The sequence below is a fragment of the Pongo abelii genome, chromosome 11, assembly GCF_028885655.2.
Source record: "Pongo abelii isolate AG06213 chromosome 11, NHGRI_mPonAbe1-v2.0_pri, whole genome shotgun sequence".
Lineage (NCBI taxonomy): Eukaryota > Metazoa > Chordata > Mammalia > Primates > Hominidae > Pongo > Pongo abelii.
In genome coordinates, this window is record NC_071996.2 from 22,965,038 (window position 1) to 22,978,629 (window position 13,592).

Consider the following 13,592-nt stretch of genomic DNA (forward strand, 5'->3'; position numbering starts at 1 on the left):
GACCGATGCATTTCTGAAGCCACTGTATTTGCATCTGAAACCTCTCAAATGTGAAAAGCAAATAAATAAATAAATATTTTGTAAAAAAAAAAAAAAAAAAAAACACAAGTAAAAGAAGTCTATTGGGGTACTTCCCTTTAAGTTGTAGAAATAATAGCTGACCTTCACCATCATCTTCTATAATATTTAATGTCAACCATCAGAGCTATTAACAGAAACAAAATATAAAAGCAAATGAATATGTTTCAAGGACATGGTGCATTTATGATGAAGAAAATGTATATTACTGCAGATCAAACTCATCCCTGACTTTGTATCATTAAAATTAACAATAGACAAAAGATAAAAAGTCTTAATTCTATTAGGCAAGTAGAAACCATGAATTCAGCTGGATTTTATTTGAAGCATTGTTTCACGGATTGAAGAATGACCAACTTGCTAGATCTAAAGTCAGGTGAAAAATGAATGCTTATTCAGCTAAGAGGCTTTCCTGTGAGGTGCTATGCAGCTGAGAGTTGGGTCGCATTTAATTTGTCATTGTTATTAATGTTATGGAAAAGAGAATAAGCAACAGAAAAATGAGCAGGAAGATTGGAAAGTGTTGTATGCCAAGGCAATATAGTGATGAGGCCAAAGGTAAGCGGAAAATCTATCATGCACCCAAAAGATACCAGATCACCATTTAAACCAGAAAGCAACAAAATGCACACAAAAGCCAATAAAATATATAAATTCTAGGAAAATGAAAATAAAAGCATCAAGTTCATCAAGTTAAAATAATTAAGACTTGAATGGCCTAGGATATATCATATATGTGGTTTTCATATATTCAAGTAGCCAGGGATCTCTTAACACTATATTTTCTTTTCCTTTATTGTACTTCAGCTCATTTATAATGTCAAGTTCAAGTATTAAATGTTAATGGTAAATGTCTACTTAAATAAAAATAAATACTTGGTTAGTGCCATTTCTTCTGAAAATATGGTATAACCAAAGTTAAAAGAACAGTGACTTAGCAAAATTTAAGCTTTTTTATAATTGTTTCAAGGGTCCTACCAGCATAGAAACTGTCAACCATAGTTCTAGTCCTCATGTGGACATAAGGGGCAAGTAGATTCTCACTTCTATTTAGTTCTGTATTCTTGGCTAAATAGAGATTGTGTGTGTATGTGTGTGTGTGTGATCATTTCTCATGAATCTATAACCTTGTAGTGCTGCAAACCCATATTAGAATTGGCTTCTTTGTGGTCCTAATTCTCCTTCAAATGTTCATAATTTCACAAACTGTGAATAGTGAAAAAAATGTGTGCTATGTACAGAAAAAAAAATGATTCTTCAGGATAGTGATGGGGTCTCAACTCAGTATGTTTTATGCTCAACTGCTCTCTCTTTGTGTGGGAAGGAGCTCTGCTGGGACAGGAGCCACTGATCAACACAAGAGGGCCAACTTATTGACTCTAATTGTAATGGACTTCAAAAAGATATATAACAAATAACAAAATACCAAAAAGTATCAAGAGGCTGCCAAGTTGGTCATAGATCCACCAAATTGTCTCTGGCTATAGTAATCACATTAAAACATTCTTGGAACACACAACCAAGTATCGAATCATAGACTCAGAATGGGAAGGGAGATTAGGTCATCTATATTAACCCTCAAACTAGAGTCATAAACTCCAAATAAGTGACCATGTAGCCTCTTACTACACACTTCCAGTGATGGGAAATTCACTGCCTAACCAAGCAGTTTATTCCATTTTAGGACAACTTTAATTATTTGAAAATCCTTGTTTCCATTAAACCAAAATCTAGCACCTAATAATTTTCACATATAGAGCTTACTTTTTTCTAGGGCTACAAAATAAAGAAGACATAAAAATAAGAGGTATAACAATTTCTTCTTAAAACAGGCCACTAAATAATTGAAAACAGCAATCATGTAAACCTATGTCTTTGTCACAAGCTAAATAATTTAATTTGTTTCTTCATACACCCTCAGTTGTACCCCTGCTACCTTCTTGGCCTCTCTTCATCTCTAGTTTATATTGGTAATTTTACTGGGTTTTATTCAAGATTTACTCACTTTTCTAAAATGTAATGCAATGAGCATGAAGTAAAGTGGTACTGTCACCATCTGGTGTCAAACACTGAGTTCATTCTACCTCCAAAGACTGCACTAGGTTTCCTGGAACTTCTATTAGCTAATGATGCATGCTTAGTTGGTGGCTGGTCACCTACATGGGATAATTTCTGGCTCCTTCTCCTCTGAAAACTCTTTAATTGAAATATCATTAGTGTCTTAATAATTTTTAAGCAAAAAAGTAATTTCTCATTGCAGTATCCCTCAGTGGAGGGTACACAATAATTTAAAATCAATTATATGAAGGCATAAGTAGTTACCAGATTATTACCTGGGCAAATGAGGAAACTAGTAAAGGATAATTCTGTATAAGAAATAAAAGGGGGTTAGAAAAAAATGTATACCTGTAAAAATATTTTGCTAACTTACACGTTTTTCCTAAAGTTATTCCTAAAGATATGTGTTGTGAGGTAGAAGTGTCATCTTTGAAAAAAATATACCAGGCTGTGAATCCATGCTCATCTACCTACTTGTTCTCTGAATTTAGAGCAATTAAAATACTCCTCTAATCTTTGATTTCCTCCTTCATAAAATCTATATAATTCTAGAACATACTTTAAAAGTTTAAAATGGTAATAGGTTAATGTATGACATTGATAAGCGTAATTGACCAGTATAGAGCTCTAAATTTATATACAGTAGTTTCCTTTTCCTCCCTAATACCTAAGATATGAGTCATAAAAGTCTATAGATAACTCATTAATAACTGTGATTACTCTTAATCCAAACATTGACTAAGAGTAGATGGATACTTATGAATTGTTATTTGAGGGGAAATAAAAGTAGCTTTTTCCTGCAAGCATCCCCTTCCTCTCTTCCACCTCACTGTCACTGTGTCTTGATCCCTCCCGAGTAATTCAGGTAGCAGAATCTAATGTGAGATGAAGGATTCCTGATACACTTGGACAGAAAAGGGTACTCGACATGCATGTCCATTGAATGATGGTCTCTGGGTATGGAAGGAGAGATTTTGCTAGAGTCAAGAGAGAGAAAACGCAACCAAGCAAATACTCTTTTGAACTATACCACTCGTTAGCCCTTACCAAAGTAACATGCTAGTTCAATTTCTTATATCTTAAAGAATCTTTGTTTTACATGATCTAGAAATACTGAGAATGTACTAATATGCATGACTGGGAAAAATACCAACACCATAATTATCACAGACATGTTAACTATAAATAATGAAGTTGTTGGTTAGATCTGAGCTCATAAAAAAGAAGGGTAGTGATTAACTCATCAGTGCCTAAAGGAGCCACAATTGCTTGTTTTGTTTGTTTGCTTAATTCTCATTATAGACAATGGTGGGTCCTGTTTACTTGGCTTGCTTTGTTGAAACTCGGTTTTGTTTTGAAACAGGGTCTCACTCTGTAGCCCAGGCTTGAGTCCAGTGGTGCGATCTCTGCTCACTGTAACCTCCATCTCCCAGGTTCAAGCAATTCTTATGTCTCAGCCTCCCGAGTAGCTGGGATTGCAGGTGCACACCACCATGCCTGGTTAATTTTTGTAGTTTTACTAGAAACGGGGTTTCACCACGTTGGCCAGGCTGGTCTCTAATTCCTGACCTCAAGTGATCTGTCCACCTCTGCCTCCCAAAGTGCTGGGATTACAGGGTGAGCCACCGTGCCTGGCCTCAGTTTGCTTTTTGTTTTATTTTGGTTTATTTACCTACAAATAGGTATGATTGCTATATTCTTGGCTGCTGAACTCTGGTTGTTATTTTCTACAAATGAAGTAGGTAAGAAAAATATTTTCTTGAATGAAGAAGACTAAAAAAAAATTTTAAAGATCAAATCCATCACATTAATCATGGTTTGAATAAATCATATTCCATCTTTTAAGAACCCTTTTAGCTCTAAACAACTTGTAATTTTAGTTAATTCTTAAAAGGTCAGCTGTGAGATTATAAGTCTTTTGTCAAGAGCTTTTGTTTCAGATGCATAGAGAAGCATAAAACGAGTGAGTCCACTGTGGTCATGTCCATGCGTGCACACACACACACGCACGCACACACATGCACACACACCCTGTGCAGCAGAGTAGAACATGATCATGCTGCAGAATCAGCCTCATTCAAATTCAGTTGAAGCCCATAAACTTAGCTTTGTGACCTTGGAAAACACATTTAACATCTTTGTGCCTCAGTTTCCTTGACTGCAAAACTTTCTCAAGTTGATTGTACCAGTTTGAATAATGCTGGCACACTGCCTAGCAAACAGATGTTCATCATCTGGTGGCCAATATTATTTTCTTCCATATTTACAAAGAACTTAGCATAGTGTCACATACATAGAAGTTATTTAAGAGATAGTGCCTAGTATTATAGTTATTACTACTTTACCCTCATAGTAAGTGTAGAACATCAAACAGAATACCATATATATAACTGCCAAAAAATAAATGATAGCTGCACAGTGTGGTGTAGGTAGACTAAAGACTATTCTTACACCAATCCAGCAGGTGAGTGGTATCTAGGTCAGGACCACATGCATAGGAGGCCCTTGATAGATGGTGGTGATAACAGGGATAATTCATATTGCATGAAAAGCTCCTACTACCAAACAAAACCCACAATAGCTGCTTCATAAATGGTAGATATTACTATGTTCTCCATAACCAGTATCAGATATTTATCCATTGCCTCAATCAATGCCCATATCAATAGTGACCATTTATGCTTCTTAAGTGGATTAACTTTCCTTTAAGAGGCCAGCTTTCATTTTCAGTAAGTCCTCTGCCATTTTGTTTTGTTTTCTTTGTTCAAACTTATTTAGGTCATTATTGATACAAGGTTTATCTAAAACAAACAAGGGGAGTCTGTGCAAAGGAAAGCATCAAGTAAATGGAAAGAGATGTCTGTCTCAGAATCCCGGTAAATACAGGCAGATTGGATGTTTGCTGCAGAAGCTACTCTGCTGACATGAAGCTTCCATACATCATTCTGTCAGTGCACGACCATCCAGAGCTGACAATCACTATACAAGCTCACTGCAAAGTGCAGACTGCAGGAGATAAATGTGAATGGGATATTTTGTTAAGCATTTCTCCTCTAATGTACAATCCCAAAAATAAGGACCACAATCCCTTTAACCTGAGGTGGTGAATCTGCCTTAGCCAGCTTTCAAGATCATACTTCTGAGAAAAGTGACTGTAAGAAGCCAAGAGAGAGAGAGCAAGATAATTTAAGCATGTTGTGTGATTGTTGTTTTGCTTGTTTTTGTAACTGGTCATTGTTCATGCCCACTTATGCCTGTTATTGGGTTAAGATTCTGATAGTTGAACAAATTTACCTAAGATTCACCCTTAAAACATGCATATATACTCCACATATAAGAACAAATAGAAATTTGTAAGTACTGTTTGACTCAAGCTTAAGAATAAATCACATTCCATGTACCACAGATTTAGAAGTCCTTCAGCTGCATGCCTGCTGAGAATGGAGCATAAGGTCTCATCTAATGGAGTATTTCTGCTTTTCTCTTCAGAATGTTTTCATAGATGTTGGGTTCCTGACTCCGTGCCACAGGACTCCAAAATATTTGATGTTTGAAGATATCCTCAGACTTGTGAGAAGGGTAAGTCCATGGCTATGATTAAGTGGACAAGCTCATGGTCCACATGATGGACTTGCTGAGGCATTGGCCTTCAAACTTTTCCACCATTGCTTTGCTGAGATTCAGTCAGTCAGGTTTTAAGAGACAACTAAAAACTCCAGCCTCCTTGGGGAATAAGCACAGTGACTAACATTTATAAGTGATTATCAACAAACTTTCCTGAAAATGGATTCAGATCATAAAAAAAGGTGGGGGGAAGAGAGATGATGATTTAGGATAAAGAAGGAATGGCACTAAGAGAGTCAAAGTGATGATGAAGTTTGAAGGACAACTTTGTCACTGTATTTCAGCAAAAATTCCACCCTGGATATTAGGAACAAACACGCTTGTGCATAAACACTAAGATAAGTAGACACGACTATAGCAAATTCGTGGGTAGAGATCTTTTTCTGGTTAATTAATAGAAAAGAATTTGCACAGCTGAATTGACTTTATTAGAACAATTATGATATGTTTTATTGTATTTACTTTTTCTTTTTTTCTTCTTTTTTTTATAGAGATGAAGCCTCACTATGTTGCCCAGGCTGGTCTCAAAACTCCTAGACTCAAGTTATCCTGCCATCTCAGTCTCCCAAAATGTTGGGATTACAGGCATGAGCCACCATGCCTAGCCAACAATGGTGACATTTTCTAAAATGTCTCTGGAAACTTGAGTTCTAAAGACCAAGTTAGACTCAGAATACGGAAAACACGCTTACATGAGGCACATTCTATTCATTAAAGTTTTTAGTTTTCTGGCTTAGTTTTCTCTGACAGTATTTTTTTCGTCTGGGTGTATAGTAGGTTCTTCTCACCCTTTCAACATTTTTATTTTGTATATTTCTGATTATAGCCATACTAGTGGATATGAAGAGCTATCTTGTGGTTTTGATTTGCATTTTCCTAATGGATAATGATGTTGAACATCTTTTCATGTGTTTATTGGCCATCTCTATAACTTATTTGCAGCAATGTCTTGTCAAATTTTTTGCACATTTTTAATTGGGTTTACATTTTATTATCACATTGAATATCACATTGAAGAGTTATTTTTGTATTCTAGATACAAGTTTCTAGTCAGATATAAGATTTGCAAATATGTTCTGCCATTCTGTAGGTTCTCTTCACTTTTTTTTTTTTTTTTTCATTAAAGACAGGACCTTGCTGTCTCACCCAGGCTGAAATGCAGTGGCACAATCATAGCTCACTTTGGCCTTGAACTCCCAAGCTCAAACAATCCTCCCATCTCAGCCTCAGAGTAGCTAGGCTGATTTTTTTTTTTTTTTTTTTTTTTTAAGACAGGTCTCCTATGTTGCCCAGGCTGGTCTCAAACTCCTGAACTCATGTGACCCTCCTGCCTCAACCTCCCAAAGCACTGGGATTATAGATATGAGCCACCACACCCAGCCTTATCACTTTCTTGATAGTACATTTACAAAACAAATGGGTTTACATTTAGATCTATAATCCATTTTAAATTAATATTTGTGTAAGATATGAAGTTGTGATCCAACTTCATTCTTCTGAATGTGGATATCCAGTTAACACCAGCAAAGTTTGTTTAAAAAGACAGTTCTTTCCCCCCACTTAATTGTCATGGTTCCCTTGTTGGAAGTCACTGAACTATATATTAAAGGGTTTATTTCTGCCCCTTCAAATTATATAGAATTGAAATATGTATTATGACTCTATCCTTATCCCAGTACTACACTGTTTTGATTACTGAGCGTACAGAATATTTTCAAATCAAGAAGAGTGGAGAGTGACATAATAGGCCAGGGATTTCTTTTGGGAATGATGTTCTGGAATTAAATAGTAGTGATGAGGATACAACCCTGGATATACTAAAATCATTGAATTGTACACTTTAAATATGTGAATTTTATGGTGTGTAAATTATATTTCAATAAATCTGTTAAAAAAGTCAGTGAGCACTTCCCAGAGAAGCTGAGGTTCCATTTACATTTGGTGTAAGAATTTGTAGGCAGAGAAGAAAAAGAAGCTCCAGGCAGAGAACCTAGGGATGCAAATAGAGGGAGGCATAAGGCTGCACCCAAGTGTCCAGGAACTCAAAACACTTTAGTGCTATTTTATTTAAGTGTAAACTGTTGCAGAAGGAAAAAAAATCAATTGAAGATTTTATGCAATGCATTAAAAAGGAGTTCAGATTTTATCCTGTTGATAAATATAATGTATTTTTACCATGTGCTATCTATATATATAATTACATAGTACCAAATTGTAATATATATGCTACTTATTAAGTGTATAGTATCTATATATTATACAATAATATGTACTATATTTTAATATTTTATATAGATTGAGTATATGATACTTAATATTTTAAAATTATTGAAACTATAAAGTGAGCAAAAATATAAATAAATGTAAATGTTTACATAAGCAGAAATGCTAATATTCACTTATCTCTTTCCAAGCAATCTGGCTTATTCCTTGGGAATAATCAAAAACAGAACTCTTCATCGTGTGAGAGAGAAAGAAAGAGAAAAAGGAAGGGAGGGAGCGAGGGAGTGAGAGAAAGAAAGAGAAAGAAAAACAGAAAAAGAGAAAGAAAGAAAAAAAAGAAAAAGGAAAGAAAGAAGAAAATAGTGTATTCTAATTTTATTTGCAATGTTAAACCACTCTCCCCCCAACCCAAAAACTGAAATTCCAAAGGGAGTCCATTTCTAAGAATGGAGTTTAGCCAAATGCGAGATGTTGATGGAGAAAAACTGTGAAGGCTGGAGGCCTGTCTGGCACATTTAAAATAAATGTAATTTGATTGATGCATTTCTTTACCTTAATCCACATGTCTCAATCCTGCTATTGCATAAGTCTCTTTTTTTTTTTATTTTTAAAGACCAAGCTATGGAGAAACAGAACAAAATAACATGTTTCAAAATAATGCACTTTTGGCTGGCTCTTTTCCCGACTTCAGTAGAAAAGTATTTGTATCATCATATTACCTAAAACATGTTCTTTATGATTACTTAGAATAAAAAATAATAAGGTAAAACTCTTGTTCTCTTGACTGTTTGAAGAAAGGACCAATTACTGAAAGACTAAGGAATGATTTTTTTCTAGTTTTCTTTTACCCTTCCTGTGTGGAAAAATTAAAAGCTTCATATTTCATAAATGAATATTCAAAGTGCCCTTATTATTTCATTTGATGGTAGTTTCAACCTGTTTAACAATAGAAAGAAACAATTTATCATTTCTACATTATAAAGAAATAACAGATAAAATAAAAAACCGATATTTGTTAGTTTTTCTGTACTACACATAATACTTAACATCCAAAATCTTTGAAGAATTTTTTTACCAAAACTGTGTGAAATAAGTATTATCTTCCCATTTAACAGATAAGAAAACAAAGTTAATAAGAACAACCACAACAGGGAAAGTAGCCAGCCAAGATTTAGATGCAAGTTTTTCTGCTCCTGGATCAGTGTGCATTTATTCATTAAATAAACACTTACTTAGATTTGACTGTGTGCCAGCCACTGTTCTGAATACAGAACAGTGGACATGATTAAGATGGATCAAAACTTTTCTTGGGCAGATTACATTCTTGAAAAATCACACAAATAAAAGTAGAGATAGGTAGCATAATCCCAAGTGAAAATAAGTTTTATGTCTAGGAAATAAAGCAGAGAAAGAAGTCAGGAACTGGCTGGGGAGGAAATGCAATATTTAGGTAAAATGCACAATAATAGCTTTCTGACCAAGGAGGCTGGTACACAGACATGGGAATAGAAGTGAAGACAGTGCCTTGCCTAGAGGTGGTATTGGAGTGTTCCAGGAAGAAGTGGCAGCAAGTGCAAAGGCTCTGCAGGATGGAGAAGCAAGTAGCCTTGCTGAGTAAGAGTAAGAAAGCTGGTGTAGCAGGAGTAGAATGATACATGAGATGGGAAGATTGGCAGGGCCCGTCCATGTAGGGTTTTGAAGATCAATGTAAAGACTTGGGCTTTAATTATTGGTGTAGGGTAAACCATTGAAAGATTGTGAAGTAGAGAGTACCATGATCTTTTTTAAGATTTAAAGGTAGTGTTCAGGAATAGAAACAGGGAGACTCATTGGCTCTCTGGACAAGAGACGATGCTGTTGTAAAGAGACTGTAGTGGAGTAGAATGGGAAGTAGACAGATGAAGAATATTTAATAATGAAGAACTGATAAGACCTATGGAAAGAAATGGGGAATTTAAAACAGCTCATTTTTATTTTTGTTTTCTGTTTGTTTTGCCTGAGTGACAGGGAATATGGTATGTCTAATGAGCGATCTTGGGGAAAACTGAGTAGGAGTAAATTTTGGGGGTTAGTGAGCTAAACATTCTGTTTGTGGCATGGTGAGTTTGGGTTGTCTATAAGCTGTGCAAGTAAGAATGTAGAATAAGCAGAGGAATGTGCTCTGATTTTATTGATTCCAAGGCTCATTTTCCAAGCATGCTTTAACAACTGTGTAAAATAGAGTCTCCTTTTTTTTCCCCCCTCAAGATGGCATATAGGAGGCAGCACTAGCGTTCTTCTCCCACTTGGAAGGACAGAATAGTGGGTAGAGACTCACACTGTGAATACTTTTTTCCCCCCAAGAACCACCACAGGAACTTACCAGGAAAACTAAAAGAATCCACACACCCTTTCAAAGAAGCTTCAGGCTGTAGCCTACTCCACAAGACAGATGAAAAACTAAGTTTCTAGAGTGTGAGACAGGAAGAGCCTGCTTCTGAGCATACATCCACATCAGGGAATCTGAAAATTCAGAATATGCATGGGGGAAGGCCTTAACCCAATCAAGAGCTGGAATAGATTTTGGGAGCCATGTGAAATATAAAGGTAGAAACAGCAGTGGGAAGAGACTTGACAGCATTCCCAGTTTCCAGTGCAAGCCCAGGGAAGCCATCCTTGACTGTATCTCACAGGGGCCCTTGGGGAAGTCACCCAGCGAACATACGGAAGAGTCGCAGGGTGAAAGAAGCTCCCAACTGAAATTTGTGATATAATTTTGATGGGGACGAACTCCCTCGAACAGAACCCAGGGCAAGAGGGAAATGTGTGGCAGACAGGAGCCGAGCGGTCAGTATTATGAGCAGATGGGGAGGGCCGTGGCCTGAAAGCCACTGTGTTTGCTATCCAAGGGGAAACCTATGGTCTGGGGCAGATCTGAGTTCTGTGTACTGAGTGCCTAGATCTGCACCTGGTACTGTTAGTGGGGCACTGCAGGAGTGAGACCATCCTTACCAACTGTCTGGGAGCTGGATGAGGCTTACTGCTGCCCACTACTCCCCAGTCCCTTTGTGAACTCTTTTGCACAGCAGAAGCAGTTATACTCCCTTCCGGAACATTACCCCAGTGGCCTGAGAACCACGCCTCATTCTCCACAGTGGCCATGGCTGGCAGCACCCAAGGAGAGTCAGAGCTCAGATCTGCCTAATCCTGCCCCTACATGATGCTATTTTTCCACCTGTTCTAGTAGTGGAACACAGAAGACATAAGCTTTGGGAGTGTTATAGACTTGCCCATCACCTGAGAAACCAGAATACTTCCCCTAGCCAAGTCAGGGCAAGCTCAGATCCCACTGCTAATACTGCAGCTGCTTCTCTCTTGAAAGTACCACCACATAGCTAGAGGCCAAACCACTCAGGCCATTACAATACCTCTCCTCTGGAAAGGATAACACCCTTCCCAGGAAGGAGAAAATGGCTGCAGGATCTCAGCTAACACCACTGCCTGCAACACCTCAGCCAACCAGAGGTCCTGTGTCTGTCCCCATGACAAGTTCACTGCTAATGTAACCAGCATTCAAGAAAGCCAGCACACTAAACCCATCTACAATCAAAGAATCTCAGAGAGTCTACATCATTCCCCTGCCACGTCCATCAGAGCAGGTGCTGGTATCTACTTTTGGGAGACACGAAGACAGATGACATCACTGGATCTTCTACAGACTTTCCCCAGGACTATATCTAAGAGTCTCATAGCCCCACTGGGTGGCTAGGTCCAGAAGAGCAATAACAATCACTGCAGTTCAGCTCTCAGGAAGTTTCATTACTAGGGCAAGGGGGAAAGCACCATATATCAAGGGACTACCCTGTGGGACAAAAGAATATCAATGGTAGGTCCCGAGTCCCAGATCTTTCTGCTGGTGGGAAGTTTCTTACAGCAGAGACACAATTGCAATGCTGGGCATAATAGGGAAAGTCTGCACCTGTACCCCAACAGACTGGCAGCCTCTGTGATTATGAAAGGCCTTGGAGAAGGGATCCTTTCCCCTCCAGTACACCACTGCAAACCACTGCAAATGCAGCTGGGGCTTCTCCTATGGGAACAAAGCACAGAGGCACCCACAAACAGCCTTCCTGGAACAATTCAGGGTAACCGCAGCCCGAGAGGAGGAGCACTTTCCAGATTCAGGAAGTCAATTCCTCCCTATTTGGAAGATCAACGTTACTATAATGGAAAAGAGATGCCTGTACGATTTGAATAGCTGGAACACTGGGGACAGAAGTGAGGCTGTGAGGTGGGTAACTTTCCTACAGGCCTGGCTGAGCTCCCAACCTTCATGTTGATAATATGTCAGCATATTTGAGAGTATCCTTAGGCACCCTCATCAAGGCTGGGACCTCTGCCCATGTGCCTTAGCTACAACCAGTGCCTCCCCAAAGATACCTCCCCTATTGCCCTGAAGCCTGATCACCAAATCAGTAAATAAAATATGGTAAAAATTTAAAGAAATAAATAAACTGTACACTATGACAGTATGAGGTAAGCTTCAAGAGATCCCTGCCATCCCAACCCCATAGGAGACAGTGAACTTGCCCGCACACCAACTGTGTCCGGAATTGGTGGGTTGTTGGTCTTGCTGACTTCAAGAATAAAGCCGCGGACCCTTGCAGTGAGTGTTACAGTTCTTAAAGGTGGTGTGACTGGAGTTTTCCTTCAGATGTTCGGACATGTCCAGAGTTTCTTCCTTCTGGTGAGTTCGTGGTCTCGCTGGCTTCAGGAGTGAAGCTGCAGACCTTAGAAGTGAGTATTACAGCTCATAAAAGCCTGCACCGACCCAAAGAGTTAGCAGCAGCAAGATTTATTGCGAACAGCAAAAAAACAAAGCTGGACGTGAGTCGGTCTCTGCTGATGGCTCCCTGGCCTGCTTTTATTCCCTTATCTGGCTCCACCCATATCCTACTGATTGGTCCATTTTGCAGAGAGCTAATTGGTCCATTTTACAGAGTGCTCATTGGTCCATTTTACAGAGAGCTGATTGGTCCATTTTGACAGAGTGCTGATTGGTGCGTTTACAAACCTTGAGCTAGACACATAGTGCTGATTGGTGCATTTACAATCCTTTAGCTAGACAGAAAAGTTCTCCAAGCCCCCAGCCATCCCACAAGCCCAGCCCTTTTCACCTGTCAATGGCACTGGCTGTGGGACTTTGCGGCACCTAGCCTGGGCACTCGGGCAGCCCAGGGGGAGCTCCTCCCTGATTAAGCCCAGGAGGCACCGGCAGGCCGCTCAGAATGTGGAGCGTGGAGCCTGCGCCCACCCTGAACCCATGCCAGCCCATGCCCACCGGGAGATGTGCCAGCCCAGAAGCGCACCGCACGCAGCCCCAGCTTCTGCCTGCGCCTCTCCCTCCACACCTCCTTGCCAACAGAGGGAGCAAGCTCTGGCCCCTGCCAGCCCCAGAGGGGGGTTCCCACAGAGCAGTGGTGGGCTGAAGGGCTCCTGGAGTGCGGCCAGAGCAGATGCTGAGGCTGAGGAGGTACCTAGAGTGAGCGAGGGCTGTTAGCATGTTGTCATCTCTCACAAGTACATAACTACTACAGCCAGCATCTAAGAGAGCAAGCACACAAAAACTC